Source organism: Callorhinus ursinus, unplaced genomic scaffold (assembly GCF_003265705.2).
Source record: "Callorhinus ursinus isolate GAN/ISIS: 27379988/994484 unplaced genomic scaffold, GSC_fseal_2.0 scaffold10, whole genome shotgun sequence".
Lineage (NCBI taxonomy): Eukaryota > Metazoa > Chordata > Mammalia > Carnivora > Otariidae > Callorhinus > Callorhinus ursinus.
The window spans coordinates 21,171,736-21,189,391 of NW_027397072.1; the positions used below are offsets into that span (position 1 = coordinate 21,171,736).

The following is a 17,656-nucleotide window of genomic DNA, read 5'->3' on the forward strand; positions in this document are numbered from 1 at the left end:
AACAGAGTTAAATAGGTGCCTAAAACTCTCAAAGGAGAGAAACCTTCCCCTCCATATCAGAAGAGTTATGGTACCAAGAGAATGAGACAAAACCCCATTGCTCTTTTAACGTCTCTTGTTTCCTGCTGCTTAGCCCAAGGGGGACACAGTTGTAGGAAAAATACAGAGTGGAATAAAGAAAATTTCTGGCCAAAGATGAAAAATGGGAGTTCCAAGGAATCAGACAAAAGAACTCAGGAAAGTGACCCCTTAAAGTTGTGAACGAACTCCTCAGCTAACACCTGAGCTGTGCATACGTGGACTGGATACTAAAACAGAATAGATAGACTTTCAGAACTGAACTATAGGATAGATTGGGGTCAGCAAAACTTTTCTATAACGGGCCAAACGCTAAATATTTTAGGTTTTGTGGGCCTAACAGTCTCTGTCACAACTGTTCAACTGTGACCAATAAAGTATGAAAGCAGCCACAAAAAATACCAACAAGTGGGCATGGCTGTGTTCCAGTAAGATCTTATTTATAAAAATAGGCAGTGAACTGCATCTGGCCCACAGACCATAGTTTCATAACCCATAGGGAAGACCACCACCCAAATCCCAGATACTACTATCATGGTTCACACAAAGGACAAATCCAAATAGCAGTCAAAAGTCTTTGAAGACTTAACTGACATTGAGACAACCCACAGAAGGCTGGTAAAAACTTGAAGCCTAAATACAATTCAGTCAACTGTTTGCTAAAACAAAACTATTAACATTCTCCATAAAACTTAAACAAGACACAGAGTATCAATTACAATCTAAATTTAGTTGGTATAGCAAGACCCAGGAAAACCTCAACTTCCTTGGGAAAGAAAATCAAAAGACAGAAGCAACAAGATAACCCTGATAGGGGAAATGTTTCACAAAGACTTAAAAGCACTTATTACAAAAATGCTCCAAGTAAAGGTAAACACTCTTGAAGGAAGAGGAAGACACAAAGTAGAATATAAAGAAGAACCTAATGGAAATTTTAGAACTGAAAAACAACCAAAACAAACAAAAAAACACCTCACTGAACAAATCAATAGCAGAAGAGGAAGTGAACATGAAAACAGAAAAATAGGAATTACCTAATGATTGGAGGGAAAAACAAACAAAAAAAAACCTTTACTCAAAATTTAAATTTTTGTATGTCAAAGGACATATCAAGAAAGTGAAAAAACAGCGGTACCTGGCTGGCTCAGTTGGTGAGAGCATGAGACTACTGATCTCAGGATTGTGAGTTCAAGCCCCATGCTGGGTATAGAGATAACCTAAAAATAAAGTCTTTACGGGCACCTGTGTGGCTCCAGTCAGTTAAGCATCTGCCTTCGGCTCGGGTCATGATCCCAGGGTCCTGAGATGGAGCCCCACATCGGGCTCCCCACTCAGCAGGAAGCCTGCTTCTCCCTCTCCCACTTCCCCTGCTTGTGTTCCCTCTCTCTCTGACAAATAAATAAAATCTTTAAAAAAATAAATAAAACAAACACAGAAAGTGAAAAAACAACCCACAGAATGGAGAAAATATTTCAAATGATGTATCTGATAAGAGACTTGTATGGGGGGCGCCTAGGTGGCTCAGATGGTTAAGCATCTGTCGGTCTTCGGCTCAGGTCATGATTCCAGAGTCCTGGGATCGAGCCCTGCATCAGGCTCCCTGCTCAGCGGGAAGCCTGCTTCTCCCTCTCTCTCTGCCTCAAGGATTGGCAAGAATGTGAAGATACTAGAATCCTCAAATATTGCTGGTAACAATGTAAACAAATAGATGGTAAAACAGGCAACTCCTCAAAAAGTTAAACAAAGAGTTAACATACGATCTAGCAATTCCACTCCTAGATATATAACAAAAAGAATTTAAAAACCAAAAAGAATTGTTTTGGTTATTTTTCAGTTTTGCTCCCTCTACTAAAGGTCCTCTCTTCTTATGTTGTTACTCTCTAGAACACTCTGCAGGGCAGGAGTGTTGTCTCCAGCAACCTCCTGTTCCACATGCAGCAGGGAAATGTGGGCTGGAACCCACAGGCTACAAGTGGGTTGTTCAGCAGCGTTGATACAAAAAGTTGTACATACAGTGTTCATGGCTGCATTATTCACAATAGCCAAATAGTGGCAACAACACAAATGCCTATCCACTGATGAATAGATAAAAGGGAGTATATCCATACAATGGAATATTATCCATCAGTCATAAAAAGGACACATGCTACAATACAGATGAACTTTGAAAACATTATCTTACATGAAAGAAGTCAGATGCAAAAGGCCACATGTTTATTGTTAGGATTCCATTCCTATGAATCCAATATAGGCAAATGCACAGATATAGGAAGTAGATTAGTGGTTACCAGAGGCTGAGAGGAGGAGGGGACAGAAAGTGACTGCTAGTAGTAATAAAAATGAGGCTGAAAACAGAAAAACAGAGAAAAATTAAAGAAACCAAAAGCTGGGGCGCCTGGGTGGCTCAGTCGGTTAAGCGGCTGCCTTCGGCTCAGGTCATGATCCTGCCGTCCTGGGATCGAGCCCCGCATCGGGCTCCCTGCTCAGTGGAGAGCCTGCTTCTCCCTCTCCCTCTGCCTGCCACTCTGCCTACTTGTGCTCTCTATCTCTCTGTCAAATAAATAAATAAAATCTTTAAAAAAAAAAAAAAAAAGAAACCAAAAGCTGTTCAAGAAATCTATAAAATTGATAAACCTCCAATAAAAGGAACAAAGAAAAAAAGAAAAGACACAAATTACCAGTATCAGGAATAAAGAGGGGCTATCACTACAGACTCTGCAAACAATAAAGGAATACTACAAAAGACTCTACAGACACAGATTCAACAACTTACATGAAATGGTTGACCAACTCTAGGAATTGGTCAAACTCCTAAAACCTACCCAAGATGACACAATCTTTTTTTTTTTTTTAAAGATTTTATTTATTTGACAGAGAGAGACACAGCGAGAGAGGGAACACCAGCAGGGGGAGTGGGAGAGGGAGAAGCAGGCTTCCCGCGGAGCAGGGAGCCCGATGCGGGGCTCGATCCCAGATCCCCGGGATCACAACCCGAGCCGAAGGCAGACACCCAACAACTGAGCCACCCAGGCGCCCCAAGATGACAATCTTAATAGTTCTGTAACTATAAAAGAAATTGAATTCACAGTTAAAAAGCTTCTGTAAAAGAAAGCTCCAGACCCAGAAATTTTCACTGGTGAATTATATCAGATATTTACAGAAGACATAACACCAGTTCTACAAACTATCAATTCTCACTATTCACAACAGTTATGTTCTATTAAGTACCTGCAAACACTACATTAGCAAACACTGAATCGTTGCTCCTAAAATAAATACAGTTAGGTTCCTGAAAGACTCTGCTCACATTTCTGTCAACTAATCAATACAACTTTGATTTTATGTGCTTCTGTTTAAAGATATCTTATTTAATACATATTAATAATGCATTAACACTGAACTCACGGCCAACAGCACTGTAAAACTCATGCCTAAACAAAGCTTATCTAACACAGGCAATTTTCTCCATAAGGAACATCTCTCTCTTTTTTTTTTTTAAAGATTTTATTTATTTATTCATGAAAGACAGAGAGAGAGAGAGGCAGAGGGAGAAGCAGGCTCCCAAGGAGCAGGGAGCCCGATGCGGGACTCGATCCCAGGACTCTGGGATCATGACCCGAGCCAAAGGCAGATGCCTAACCATCTGAGCCACCCAGGCGCCCTGTTTTTGTTTTTGTTTTTTAACAGCTTTCTTGAATTTAAGAATATTAGACAGCACTTCAGCACTATACTTGGGGGCCATTTTAAACAGTGAGAGCACCAACAAAAATGCAAAAGCCAAGGCACTAAATAGGCCACAAAAAGGACACATTTTCACTATGAGAGGTGAAATAAGGCAGAGCAGGGACCTCAGGTGGGCATATTCACATCAGGTGAGTCAAATTTTTTTGCCACACTGTACATGTCCATGAATGACCACAAAAATGTCATGAGTATTGATTTCAGTATTAGGAGTAAACCTTAGGGGGTGCCTGGGTGGCCCAGTCCGTTAAGCTTCTGACTTTTTACTGCAGCTCAGGTTATGATCTTAGGGTCATGAGATCAAGCCCTGTGTCAGGCTCCATGCTGGCTTAAGACTCTCTCTCCCTCCTCCTCTTTCTCCCTCCCTACCAGGCTCACTCACGCTCTCCCTAAAAATAAAAAGTAAGGGGCACCCGGGAGGCTCAGTCAAGAGTCTACCTTCAGCTCAGGTCATGATCCCAGGGTCCTGGGATGGAGCCCTAAATAAGGCTCCCTGCTCGGTGGGGAGCCTGCTTCTCCCTCTCCCTCTGCAGCTCCCCCCTGCTTCAGTGTTCTCTCCCTCTCTCTCTCAAATAAATAAAAATAAAATCTTTTAAAAAATAATAAAAATTAAAGGGGCACCTGGGTGGCTCAGTCGTTAAGCGTCTGCCTTCAGATCGGGTCATGATCTCAGGGTCCTGGGATCAAGGCCCACAACGGGCTCCCTGCTCGGCAGGGAGTCTGCTTCTCCCTCCCCCGCTCCCCCTGCTTATGTTCCCTCTCTTGCTGTCTCTCTCAATGTCAAATAAATAAATAAAATATTTTTTAAAAATAAATAATAAAAATCAAAAATAAAGGGAGTAAATTTTAGCAAGTAGGTGGATTCACAAATATTGATCTAGGAATGATGATGATAGAATGTGATCTCCCTCAAGAAACAGAATAGGGGAGGAAGACTTCCCAAATGATTTTTATGAGGCCAGCATTATCCTGATATCAAAACCCAGACACAGACAATGGAAGAAAACTACAGATTAATATCCCTCATGAACAGAACTGTAAATATCCTCAATGAAATATTAGCAAATCCAGCTATATATAAAAAGCATAATACACCACAACCAGGTTAATTATTTTTTGCCCCAGGAATGCAAAGCCAATTCAAACTTTGAAAATCAATGTCATCCACCATATTAATAGTCTAAAACTTAAAAGCAAAATGATCCTAGCAATTGAGTCAGAAAAAGCATCGGACAAAATTCAACATCCATTCGTAACAAAAACTCTTGGTAAACTAAAGATAAAAGGGGGCGCCTGGGTGGCTCAGTCGTTTAAGCGTCTCCCTTCAGCTCAGGTCATGATCTCAGGGTCCTGGGATCGAGTTCCACATCGGGCTCACTTCTCAGCTGGGAGCCTGCTTCTCCCTCTGCCTGTTTCTCCCCCTGCTTGTGTGTGCTCTCTCTCTGACAAATAAATAAATAAAAATCTTTAAAAAATAAATAAATAAAAATAAAGATAAAAGGGAGCTTCCTCAACCTGACAGTAAGTGTTTACAAAAAACCTATGGCTAGGGGCGCCTGGGTGGCTCAGTTGGTTAAGCGACTGCCTTCGGCTCAGGTCATGATCCCGGGGTCCTGGGATCGAGCCCCGCGTCGGGCTCCCTGCTCAGCAGAGAGCCTGCTTCTCCCTCTCTGCCTGCCTCTCTGCTTACTTGTGCTCTCTCTCTCTCTCTGTCAAATAAATAAAATAAAATCTTTAAAAAAAAAAAAAAAACCTATGGCTAGTACACTTAACTATCAAAGACAGAATGCTTTCCCCTATAATCAGAAAAAAAAATCTGCAAATCACATCCAGCAAAGGATTTGTACCCAGTATACACAGAGAATTCTCAAATCCCATCAGCAGAACAATAAACAACCCAGTTAAACAGTGGGCAGAAGATTTTCACGGACACTTCACCAAAGACGATATACAGCTGGAAAATAAGCACGTAGAACGATGCTCAAGAGTGACATGGCACACAGTAGGCGGTGAGGACACAGCACCCTTGACGCTTCCTCTTTCGTCACTCCATCTGTGCGGTAGCAGCTGCAGCAGCCGCAGTTCTGTCTCCGACATGCAGCTCTTTGCGCCCAGAAGCTCCACACCCTCAAGGTGACTGGGCAGGAGACAGTCTCCCAGATCAAGGCTCATGTAGCCTCACTGGAGGGCATTGCTCCACAAGATCAAGTAGCGTTCCTGGCAGGTATACCTCTAGAGGATGAGGCTACCCTGGGTCAGTGTGGAGTGGAGGTTCTGACCACCCTGGAAGTAGCCGGCCGCATGCTTGGAGGTAAACTCCATGGTTCCCTGGCCCGTGCTGGGAAAGTAAGAGGGCAGACTCCCAAGGTGGCCAAACAAGAGAAAAAGAAGAAGATAGGCCGAGCCAAGTGGCAGATGCAATACAACCGACGCTTTGTCAATGTTGTGCCCATCTTTGGCAAGAAAAAGGGCCCCAATGCCAACTCTTAAGTCGTCCCTTGTAATCCTGGCTTTCCCCAATAAAAACACTTAGTTCAGTTAACAAAAAGGAAGAAAGAAAAAAAGATGCTCAACAACATAAGCCATAGGGAATTCAAAATCACAATGATTTACCACTACACAGATATTAGAATGACTAAAATAGGGGCGCCAGGGTGGCTCAGTGGGTTAAGCGTCTCCCTTTGGCTCTCAGGATCCTGGGATCCTTTGTGACATCAGGCTCCCTGCTTGTGGGGGGGGGGGTGGTCTGGGTCTACTTCCCCTCTCCCGCTGCCCCTCCCCCACTCATGTTCTCGCTCTCTCTCTCAAATAAATAAAATCTCTAAAAAACAAAACAAAATGGCCTAAAATAAAAAAATGCTGACAGTACCAAGCACTAGCAAGGATGAAGAGCAACTGCATTTCAAATAGACTGCTGATGGGAATGCAAAAGGATATAGCCACTCTGAAAGTTTCTCAATTTCTTACAAAGGTAGACGTACACTTACCAACCATGCAGCAATCCCACTTCTGGGTATTTACACTAGAAAAATGAAAACTTAACGTTCAAAGGAGAGTCTGCCCACAAATATTTATTGCAACTCCATTCTTATTTGCCAAAACAGAAACAACCAATACATTCCTCATCAGTGAATGGATAAACCATTATACATCAGCACAATGAAATACCACTCAGCAATAAAAATGAACTATTAATACACAAAACAACATAGATGAATCTCAAAGGCATTAAAGTGAATTAAAGAAACCCAGTCTCAGAAGGTCATAGGCTAAATGATACCATTTATATAACATTCTCAAAAGACAAAACTAGTGATGAACGGATCAGTGGTTGCCAAGGGTTAGGGACAAGTGGAGGGTAACTATAGCAGGATAGCAAGAAAAGAATTTCCTGGCTTTACCTGACTATAGTGGTGGTGGTTACATGTTTTAAATTCACACAACCGTGTAACAAAAAGGTCAATTTTTTACTGCATGGTAATTTTTAAAATAAACTTCTAAATCAAAATACTGGAGTGAGGTACCAGGGCTGTGTTTAAGTAGAAAATAAAAAGATAGTCCCTACAGCGTTAAAGTGGCCATTTTAAGTTTTCTAATTTTAATACTGTTGAGCATTTATGACATAACCACATAATGGAATATTCGTCAGCCATAAAAAAGGGTTATTATTAGCAACACCACAAAATGACACATAAAAGTATTTTTTAACATGAAAAAGCAGAATAGAAACTGAGAGACTAATTACAACCACACAGAAAAAAAATGTATCAAAGACTAGAAGGAAATAACAGAATAAGTGATTTTTTCCAAGTTAAGATTATTTCTATAATTTAAATAATTCATGAAACTTTTGCAAAATGAAGGAAACCTGTTACATATTACTATAACTAAGATATATTTATTTTAAATTTCAAAATGGATGGACCTAAACGGCATTGCACTAAGTGAAATAAGTCAAAGACAAATACCGTATGATTTCCCAACCAACAAAACAAAGAGAAACAAACCCATAGATTAAACGACAAACTGATGGTTGCCAGCAGGAAGGGGAGTGGGGCTGGGCCAAACAGGTGAAGGGGATGAAGAGGTACAATCTTCTAGTTGTCAAGTAAATAAGACAAAGGGATATAATGTAGGGCATAGAAGATGCAGTCAATGATACCGCAAAAACTTTGCATGAAGATGCAGTCAATGATACTGCAAAAACTTTGTATGATGACAAATTATATACATTTCATAATATATATAAATATTGAATCACTGTTGTACAACTGACACTAATACAATATTGTATGTTAATTATTTTTCAATAATAAATAAATCTCAATAGAGTGAAAAATAATACAGTAATCCTAACTCTGAACCAAAGTTCACAAACAATAAAATGAAGTAAATGTATAAAATGGTCAAACCTCATCTAGGTAATTAAGAAGACTGACAAAAATGTTTGATTAAATACATATTAAGAAAATATCTAAAAATGATACAAAGTATAATAAAGCCATTTACAAATTATAGTGTTTCAAGGCACACACAATTCAAATCACAAACATGTTCACACAACTTCTAAGATTAGCTTTAAAGCATTAAAACTTAAATATCCTTCACAGACAACTTTCAAAACCCCTTGATTTAATCTACAAATTCCTGGTGGGAGGTCCACAGAGTTAAAACAAACATTTTCATTAAATCAGTGTCATTTGCTACATCTTATCAGCTAGAAAACAAACCTGGGAAATACATATGAAGCAAATCCAGTACTAAATGAAAAAATGGGAAATAATCGATATTTAACAGTGTTTTCACAGAGCAGCATGTATCCCAAAGCTACTGTGACTCCAGGGAACGGTATTCACATAGAACACAGTATGGAGCCATTCTTGGAGTTGTGCAACACACACACCTGATTGATTCTACCACCTGCCCAAACCTGAAGACCAGGGGTACAGAGGACAGTGGTATGGAAAGAACAGTCATTCAGGAATCCAGAAATAAGAAAAATCAACATGAGCTAGAATAACTGGGAAAGTTTTGCTTTCTTTTTCATGTCAAGCATGGTAACATTCTGTTGTGCTGAACAGCATTCCACAACCTCCTGTATGTGTGAAAACTTCAGAAGACTAGCAGAACTTCAATAAAGGCTTCTGCTGGAGAACTGTAAATGGGATAGGTGTGGGTAGAATAGATACAAAATGAGAAAAAAATCTGAATGATATGAAGAAAATGTATACCTCCTCCCTCCCTTTTAATTCAAGAGAGCCCCACTCTAACCCTCAAAACCCCTCTAACAATAAATCCTACAAATGACCCAAACTGCTCAAATACAGATGTGATGTTACCTCCTGCATAAAAATTCTCTACTGCTCCTAGAATAAAGATAGTTGTCAGACCAACTCTCCACATTTTGGCCCCAATCTACCTTTTCTGGTCTTATCTTTCACTATACTTTACAATACTCACAGGTAAATTAGCCATGCATCAAACATTCCCTGCATTTTTTTAGTCTTCCCTCTTTTCGGCTCTTCCCTCTGCTTAAAATGCCCTTACCCATATTCACCTGATTATCCATCATCCCTTAATACCCAGGCCAACTATTCTAAGACCAACCCTGCCATGCTTCCCTCTCCACCAAATTTTAGTATTACTACTAGTTTGCTATTATATGGCCTCTACAACACAAATTTATTTTACGATTATTTTTTTTAAGATTTTATTTATTTATTTATTAGAGAGGGAGAGAGAGAGAAACAGCATGAGAGGGGAGAGGGTCAGAGGGAGAAGCAGGCTCCCCACTGAGCTGGGAGGCTGATGTGGGACTCGATCCCAGGACTCTGGGATCATGACCTGAGCCGAAGGCAGTCGCTTAACCAACTGAGCCACCCAAGCGCCCCTTATTTTGTGATTATTTATAATAATGAAACTTACGTTAAGACAACACAAATTTGGGGCGCCTGGGTGGCTCAGTCGTTGGGCGTCTGCCTTCGGCTCGGGTCGTGGTCCCGGGGTTCTGGGATCGAGCCCCACATCGAGCCCCGCATTGGGCTCCCTGCCCGGCGGGGGGCCTGCTTCTCCCTCTCCAGCTCCCCCTGCCTGTGTTCCCTCTCTCTCTGTCGAATGAATAAATAGAATCTTTAAAAAAAAAAAAAAAAAAGACAACACAAATTTTTTTTAAAGATTTTTTTATTTATTTGACAGAGAGAGACACAGCGAGAGAGGGAACACAAGCAGGGGGAGAGGGAGAAGCAGGCTTCCTGCGGAGCAGGGAGCCCAATGCAGGGCTCGATCCCAGGACCCTGGGATCATGACCTGAGCTGAAGGCAGACGCTTAACGACTGGGCCACCCAGGCACCCCAATCGCCAAGCTCTTCTGATTGAGCCAGCCAGGCGATCCTATCTCTATTTCTATGTTGTCAGGATTCTTTTTTTTTTTTAAAGATTTTATTTATTTATTTGTCAGAGAGAGACACGGCGAGAGAGGGAACACAAGCAGGGGGAGTGGGAGAGGGAGAAGCCGGCTCTCCGCTGAGCAGGGAGCCCGATGTGGGGCTCAATCCCAGGACCCTGGGACCATGACCTGAGCCGAAGGCAGACGCTTCACGACAAGCCACTCAGGCACCCCTATTGTCAGGATTCTGAGCATGGATTAACTAAGCCTTCCACTTAGGGTCTCACTAGGCTGAAATCTGGGACTGTGAACTCATCTGAGGCTTTGGGTTCTTTTCCAAGCCTACTAACAAGCTACTTGTTGGCAGGTTTCAAGTCTCTTTCTGTTTCCATGCTGGCTCTTGGACAGGAGTCACTCAGCTCCTGGAGGTTGCCTGCCACTCCTTGCCACATGGCCCTCTCCACAGGCACTTCACAATGTCTAAGTAAAGAGTGGGATTTTGTGCAGAATCTCCTGAAGCAGGAGATGGATCTTTCAGTGAGTTCCCAAAGTTGTTCAGAGCTAGTTTAACTCTCTGTGTGATTCCACATTCACCCAGGGAAACAACTGGCCAATGGGGTCCCTGAGGTTAAAGCCTTTTCATTAGAATAGTCTCAAACCTGTGCTTATTTGCTAAGAAATAACTTCACAATATTTAGTTTTCCCATTCAAAAAACATAAAACAAAAAATATGTATTTATTAACTTTTCAGTAACATCAACACAGTACTTACTTATACTAGGCATTGTACAAGGAACTTTTCATACATTCTAACCTGATCACCTAACACCCCAAATGGTGGTTCTATTATTATCTCTATTTTAACATCAGGAAAATTGACAAAGCTTAGTTCAATCCCTACAACTCCAAATGTGGTCCTTAGACCAAAGCACCATCATGGCCTGGGAACTTGTTAGAAATGCAGACTCTCTGGGGGTGCCTAGATGGCTCAGTAGGTTGGGCATCTGACTCTTGGTTCTGGCTCAGGTCATGATCTTGGGATTGTGAGACTGGGCCCCGCGCTGGGCTCTGCACTGAGTGCAGTCTGCTTGTCCTCCCTCCCTCTGTTCCTCCCCCCACTTGCTCACTCTCTCTCTTAATTCCTTTTTTTTAAATTTTATTTATTTGAGAGAGAGAATGAAGAGAGAGAGAGCATGAGAGGGGGGAGGGTCAGAGGGAGAAGCAGACTCCCTGCTGAGCAGGGAGCCCGACGTGGGACTCGATCCTGGGACTCCAGGATCATGACCTGAGCTGAAGGCAGTCGCTTAACCGACTGAGCCACCCAGGTGCCCACTCTCTCTTAAATAAATAAATGCATAAATCTTAAAAAGAAATTTTAAGAAAGAAAGAAATGCAGAATCTCTGGCTACCCTGCAGACCTACTTAATAAAAATCTGCATTATATGGGGCACCTGGCTTTCTCAATCTGTCAAGCATGTGACCCAATCTTAGGGTTGTGAGTTCGAGCCCCACATTGGGTGTAGACTACTTAGAAATAAAATTTTCTTAAAAAATATACATTATAATAAGCTCCCCAGATGATTCTTACATTAATATTTGAGCACTGGTTTAAATAACCTGTCCAAGGCGCCTGGGTGGCTCAGTTGGTTAAGCGACTGCCTTCAGCTCAGGTCATGATCCTGGAGTCCCGGGATTGAGTCCTGCATCAGGCTCCCAGCTTAGCGGGGAGCCTGCTTCTCCCTCTGACCCTCCCCGCTCTCATGCTCTCTCTGTCTCATTCTTTCTCTCTCAAATAAATAAAATCTTTAAATAATTAATTAATTAATTAATTAACCTGTCCAGGGGCACCTGGGTGGCTCAGTCGGTTAAGCGTCTGCCTTCAGCTCAGGTCATGATTCCAGGGACTTGGGATCCAGCCTCGTGTTGGGCTCCCTGCTTGGCAGAGAGCCTGCTTCTCCCTCTCCCTCTGCCTGCTGCTCCCCCTGCTTGTGCTCTCTCTGTCAAATAAATAAATGAAATCTTTTAAAATAATAATACAAATACAAATAACCTATCCAGGGGCGACTGTGTGGCTTAGTCCAACTCTTGATTTCAGCTCAGGTCACGACCTCAGGGTCATGAGATTGAGCCTGAAATCAGGCTCCATGCTCAGCGCAGAATCTGCTTAAGACTCTCTCTCTGCCCAGGGGCGCCTGGGTGGCTCAGTTGGCTGGGCGACTGCCTTCGGGTCAGGTCACGATCCTGGAGTCCCAGGATCGAGTCCCGCATCAGGCTCCTTGCTCAGCAGGGAGTCTGCTTCTCCCTCTGACCCTCTTCCCTCTCATGCTCTCTAGCTCTCATTCTCTCTCTCTCAAATAAATAAAATCTTAAAAAAAAAAAAAAAGACTCTCTTTCCCTCTCCCTCTGTCCCTCTGTCCCTCTCTGCCAAAATAAAATAAATAAATCTTTAAAAAAATAGTCCTAGGGTTGCCTGGGTGGCTCAGTCGTTGAGCGTCTGCCTTCGGCTCAGGTCATGATCCCAGGGTCCTGGGATCGAGCCCCGCATCGGGCTCCCTGCTCGGCGGGAAGCCTGCTTCTCCCTCTCCCACTCCCCCTGCTTGTGTTCCCTCTCTCGCTGTGTCTCTCTCTGTCAAAAAATAAATAAAAAATCTTTAAAAAAAAAAAAAATAGTCCTATATTTTTTTGGCTCTGGCAACCGAGCTGCGATGTGGTTTGAGATCCTGCCGGGATTGGCGTCATGGCCGTGTGCTTGGTCATCACCGGCATAGCCACAGCGCACATCCACAGGTCCAGTAACGGGGGCAAGGAAAAAAGGGTTGCCTATCATCCATATCAGTGAAGTTTGATGCAAAGAGATAGGCGGGTCTCTGGAGTTAATCGTTACTATGTGTCAAAGGGTTTGGAGAATATCAATTAAGGAAGCATTTTCCTGATTGATGAAAAATAACCCAGTCATACTCATCTACCCCTTCTAGAAGGTTATGCAGTGTATTAATGTAGTGCATAATAAAAACAACAAAAAAGTAAAATAAAAAATAGTTCTATTTTACCTATTATGTCTTTATTGAGTGATTAAAAACTGTTCAGTGATCTGAAAACTGTTTTTCTTATTACCTTTATCTTGTAATCCCTCTCTTTTTTACATTACACACACAATACAGAAGAGAAAACCTTTCCTAATACATTAATATATTTCATGGGTAAAATCCATTTAAATATAAAAAATTTGTCTGGGGGCGTCTGGGTGGCTCAGTCGGTTAAGGATCCAACTCTTGATTTGGGCTCAGGTCATGATCTCAGGGTCCTGGGATCAAGCCCCTCATCAGGCTCCCCACTCAGTGGGGAGTCTGCTTGAGATTTTTTCTCTCACTCTCCCTCTGCCCCTTCCCCCTCTCCATCTCTATCTCCCAAATAAGTAAATAAATCTTTAAAAAAAAATTTGTCTGAACCACTCAAATGATACAAGAAATTAATCCCTATAAATCAACAGGAACACATTAAAATTTTTTCGTTACTATTTAGAAATAAGTCACTAACACCATTAAGCACTTTATCTGAAACTGAGTATAGCTAAACCAGCTACTAAATAATTCAGACATCAGTGGGTTAAAGATTAAAGATGATTTGAGACATCCCAAGCTGTGAATTCCAATGACAGTTCATTCTAAAAGGAAGTATCAGGTTTTAAATGTCAGTAGCCAAAGAATTTTCAAATGAAAAGTCTTCACATTATTTTTACCAAAAGATGGATCAAATTACTCAAAAGACACTATAAGATTTTATAAGTGTTACCTGATGCCTAGTACTAAGTACATGTGCATTTACTATTAACCAATTTTAGTTTTGTTAATAAGCAAGGTCAGAAGTAAGAATTGTCACAAAAATTTCCCATTGTCAAGGGATGCCTGGGAGCTGAGTAGGTTAAGAGCCAGACTCTTGATTTTGGCTCAGGAGGTAATGTCAGGGTGATCTGAGGGTCATGGGACCAAGCCTCACATGGGGCTCCAGTCTGCTTAAGATTCTCTCACCCTCTCCTTCCCCCCACCCACACGTGCATGTGCTCGCTAAAATAAATTTTAAAAAAAGTAAAGAAAATTCCCCACGTCCAACCATAACTCAAAAGGGTCTTTGGATACCCTGGTGTGTCTTGGAATAATTTTCTTTCTCAAAACAAGAGTTACTTGACCAGTTTTCCTAGCAAACTCAACTGATTATAGTTGACTAACTTTATTCAAATTGTGCTCTCCTGAAAGTGAGAACAAGGTCTTTTTTATCTCCAATAAAAAAACGGTGGGGAAAAAAAAATACTTAGCAGTCATGCAAAAAAGTGAGTTAAGCTCTGCAGACAGAAACATGTAAAAGTCTCCCTTTAGGGGCATCTGGATGGCTTAGCTGGTAGAGCATGTGACTCTTATTCCCAGGGTCTTCTGCCTACTTTAAAAAAAAGGGGGAGGGCGCCTGGGTGGCTCAGATGGTTAAGCGTCTGCCTTCGGCTCAGGTCATGATCCCAGGGTACTGGGATGGAGCCCTGCACCGGGGTCCCTGCTCAGCGGCGGGCCTGCTTCTCCCCCTCCCTCTGCTTCTCCCCCTGCTCATATTCTCTCTCCCTCTGTATCTCTGTGTCTCGAATGAATAAAAAAACCTTAAAAAAAAAATCTCTCTCTTCTACCAGCACAGTCTTACTAAGATATTAACTGAATTCCTCTTATTCGTTCACAATAAAACATGTATTTTATTTAAGGAAGATATGCCTTTGAAGCTAATTTTTTTAATTTACACTCAATTTAGGGTGCCTGGGTAGCTCAGTCAGTTGAACTCCTAACTCTTGATTTCGGCTCGGGTCATGGTCTCAGGATCCTGGGACATTCTCTCTCTCCCTTGCCCTCTGCCCCTCCCCCTGGCTCAGGGGCTCTCTTGTGCGCTCTCTCACTCTCTGATAAATAAATCTTAAAAAAAAATTTATACTCAATTCATAATCTTTAAGTGGGGAAAACGACTCAAAACCTAGAAAAGCATAAAAGGTAAAGACTGATAAATCTGTCTACATTACAATTAAAAATGTATAGACAGGAAAAAAAAAAGCCTAAATCAGTCAAATCAAAAAACAAAAATAGAAACGAGATCTGCAACACTGACAAAAAACAATTTCCTTCAGAAAGAAAAACAAAAGGCAAAAGATATGAACAGACAAGTTTACTGAAAAACATCCAGATAGTCAATAAGTATAGGAAGTTACTTTATAATTGCACTGTCCAATAATGGTAGCCATTAAACAAATGAGGCTATTTAAACTTAAATTAAAATTAAAGAAAACTGAAAATTCAGCCTGGGTGACTCAGTCAGTTAAGTGTCTGCCTTCAGCTCTAGTCACGATCCCAGGGTCCTAAGATGGAGCCCCACATCATCACATCATCAGGCTCCCTGCCCAGCAAGGAGTCTGCTTCTCCCTCTCCCTCTCTCCCTCCCCCTACTCCGGCTCACGCTCTCTCTTATGAGCTCTCTCTCAAATAAATAAAATCTTCATTTAAAAAAAAGAATCCGAGGGCACCTGGGTGGCTCAGTCGTTAAGCGTCTGCCTTCGGCTCAGATCATGATCCCAGGGTCCTGGGATCGAGCCCTGCATGGGGCTCCTGCTCAGGGAAAGCCTGCTTCTCCCTCTCCCACTCCCCCTGCTTGTGTTCCCTCTCTCACTGTCACTCTTTCTCTGTCAAATAAATAAGTAAAATCTTAAAATAAATAGATAAATAAAAATTAAAAAAGAATCGGGAACACGTGGGTGACTCTGTCAGTTAACCCTCTGTCGTCAGCTCAGGTCATGATTCCAGGGTGCTGGGATGGAGTCCCGCATCAGACTCTGCTTACTGGGGAGCCTACTTCTCCCTCTCCCTATGACTGTCCCTTTGCCTACTTTGTGTTCGTGTTCTTTCTAATAAATAAAATTTTTTTAAAAAATTCAAAATTCAGGGGCGCCTGGGTGGCTCAGTCGTTAAGCGTCTGCCTTCGGGTCAGGTCATGATCCCAGGGTCCTGGGATCGAGCCCCGCATCGGGCTCCCTGCTCAGCGGGAGGCCTGCTTCTCCCTCTCCCACTCCCCCTGCTTGTGTTCCCTCTCTCACTGTATCTCTCTCTGTATCTCTGTCAAATAAATAAATAAAATCTTTAAAAAAAAAAAAATTCAAAATTCAGTTCCTTACACGAACCACGTTGCAAGTGCTCAATGGCAACATATGACTAGCAGTTACTGTGTTGCACAGTACAGATATAGAACATTTCCACTAAGTTCTACTGAACAAAAGAAATGTGTATCAATCACATCAGTCAGAATGGCTAAAATTAAGTCAGGAAATGACAGATGTTGGCGAGGATGCAGAGAAAAGGGAACCCTCTTATACTGTTGGTGGGAATGCAAGCTGGTGCAGCCACTCTGGAAAAAGTATGGAGGTTCCTCGATAAGTTGAAAATAGAACTACCCTACAACCCAGCAATTGCACTACTGGGTATTTACCCCAAAGATACATATGTAGGGATCCAAAGGGGCACATGCACCTCAATGTTTATAGCAGCAATGTCCACAATAGCCAAACTATGGAAAGAGCCTAGATGTCCATCAACAGATGAATGGATAAAGAAGAACACGTGGATGGAACTAGAGGGTATTATGCTAAGCGAAATAAGTCAATCAGAGAAAGACAATTATATGATCTCAATGATATGAAGAATTTGAGAAACAAGACAGAGGATCTTAGGGGAAGGGAGGGGAAAAATGAAACAAAACCAGAGAGGAAGACAAACCTTAAGAGACTCAATCTCAGGAAACAAACTGAGGGTTGCTGGAGTGGAGGGGGTTGGGAGGGATGAGGTGGTTGGGTGATGGACAGGTATGTGCTATGGTGAGCGCTGTGAACTGTGTAAGACCAATGAATCACAGACCTGTACCCCTGAAACAAATAATATGTTTTATGTTAATAAAAAAATTTTTTTTAATTAAAAAAAAAGAAATGTATATCAAAGTGGCAAAGTGTAAAGATTGCTAAATTCCTTGGAAAAGAGAAAAGTAGGAAAAAAATAGTAACCTTCAAAATTTTGGAGGGGAATATAAATTGGCACAAACTCAAGTTTACAAACTCTGTAACTATTCCGCTCACACAAACGCATGTGCACACTCAACATACAATGTACATACATACATACATATTTGCCCACATGTAGATACTGAAGTATTTATTAAAGAAAAAAAACCTATAGGGGCTCAGTCGTTAAGCATCTGCCTTCGGCTCATGTCATAATCCCAGGGCCCTGGGATCATCCTGGGATCGAGCCCTGCATCGGGCTCCCTGCTCTCCAGGAAAACTGCTTCTCCCTCTCCCACTCCCCCTGGTTGTGTTCCCTCTCTCACTGTGTCTCTCTGTCAAATAAATAAATAAAATCTAAAAAAAAAAAAAAAAAAAAAACT

The 17,656-nt window shown here is 41.9% G+C and overlaps 1 protein-coding gene, 1 non-coding gene and 2 pseudogenes across 2 annotated transcripts in view; 3 read left to right on the forward strand and 1 right to left on the reverse strand.

Annotated features, from left to right (window-relative positions):
- ASXL2 (ASXL transcriptional regulator 2) overlaps positions 1-17,656 on the reverse strand; it is a 141,407-nt gene that overhangs the window by 114,935 nt on the left and 8,816 nt on the right. The window lies entirely within an intron of this gene.
- Positions 1,212-1,285, forward strand: TRNAS-ACU (transfer RNA serine (anticodon ACU)). The gene has a single exon. It is a non-coding gene; the product is annotated as a tRNA-Ser (tRNA).
- On the forward strand, positions 5,606-6,324 carry LOC141373534 (ubiquitin-like FUBI-ribosomal protein eS30 fusion protein; annotated as a pseudogene).
- Positions 12,910-13,121, forward strand: LOC141373559 (NADH dehydrogenase [ubiquinone] 1 alpha subcomplex subunit 1 pseudogene; annotated as a pseudogene).